Genomic DNA, 1,507 nt, shown 5'->3' on the forward strand with positions numbered 1-1,507 from the left:
TAACATCAACAGGTGTGTGAGTGGTCTCTGGAGGTTGTTGTGTGTTTAGTTCTGTGTATGTACCACTGTATTTTTAATTATGCATAACTATTGACTGGTTTCAGAACAACTACACAACTGCAAAAGAAAACTATGCCACACATTTATGCATTTTAGATAGATAGATACTTTATTCATCCCCAGGGGGACATTTGTATGTTACAGCAGCAAAGATATACTTCAGCAAACGAAGTAAAGGAGTAAAAATATGAGAAAAAAAAGGATTTTATCACCACTCACAGTTGCATGCCTCAAACTGCCAGTGGCCAAGTGTCAAAAATTTGCATATATACATAATCCACCCACGCTGCTGTGCTCGGTCGCTGCATGGCCGTCCATACTAATCACATGGACTCTGGGTCACCGTGGTGGCATATCGGTGCAGCTGACTGGGTATTAAGTGGCGGCTCCGGTGGGCATGCCGATGCCCTTTGAGCCGCCAAATCTCTCCCACAACAAACTCTGCTGCTGCAAAGTCAGGTCACAGGTTAGCTGGGTCTTATTAAAGTACCGCTCGTGGGCAATAACAGGAGTCATATTGCCTGATAATTCTCTCTTTGGTAAAGCCTGGGTTTCCATGATAACGGCTTAAGACGACAAAGCAGCAGTTTCTTAGGTTACCGGGTTTGTGGGAATCGTGGGATTTGGGCATTTTTAAGTCTGTCCAACTGCGACTTCTGTTTTTTAACACGCTTCAACACAAATAAGCTCGGCGCAAACACTTAATGTTTGAAGACTGTCTGACCCATTGAAAGAACATGACTGTATTAACTGAAGTTTCTGTGTTTTGCCGAAATGTTTTTCGCTCATTAGCCCGCCATGTGGGTTTTTTAATTCTCGGCACAACAAACACAATACATTTTAACTACTGGTTTGCCCCAAGAGTCATTTTAATTAGCAATGTCTTCATTCTCAGCACTTGCACTGCACAAACTATCTCTTTTATGTGCCTCGTGTTTTGTTCCTTGAGAAAGGCTTTCAAGCTATGAATGTATACTGCCGGTTTATAATCAGGTTGTAAGGGGATAAAACGGATGTTCTGAGCAGAGTCGATGAGAAAAAAACAAAGATCTGGAACACTGTTATGCAGACGTTTATTTTCTGTTTCAGGTATCCATGGCTGCAAGGCTCCCTCCAGCCCTGTTCTGGAGCTGAAAATGTGGTGTGTTGCCGGAGAAAAGGTTGATTTGAAATGAAGTCTGCGCTCCACTGAAGGTAATCACCGCTATACTGTCTGATCAGAGATCTGCGTCATCACCTCCCGCAACTCTTACGGAACCACACCCCAGGAGGAGTTGACACGTTGGCTCCTACTGCAACTCCAAGTAGTGGTTTGATTGATGGCGTCACTCTTATTGCACCAGTGGGAATGCTAACGCAGACATCTGACCTGTTGCCTATACAGACGGATTCTGCGTGGCGATTGACAGGTGTCATGGGGCTGATATGCTTAGACATGCAATCCTTG

The sequence above is a fragment of the Melanostigma gelatinosum genome (assembly GCF_949748355.1).
Source record: "Melanostigma gelatinosum genome assembly, chromosome: 19".
Classification (NCBI taxonomy): domain Eukaryota; kingdom Metazoa; phylum Chordata; class Actinopteri; order Perciformes; family Zoarcidae; genus Melanostigma; species Melanostigma gelatinosum.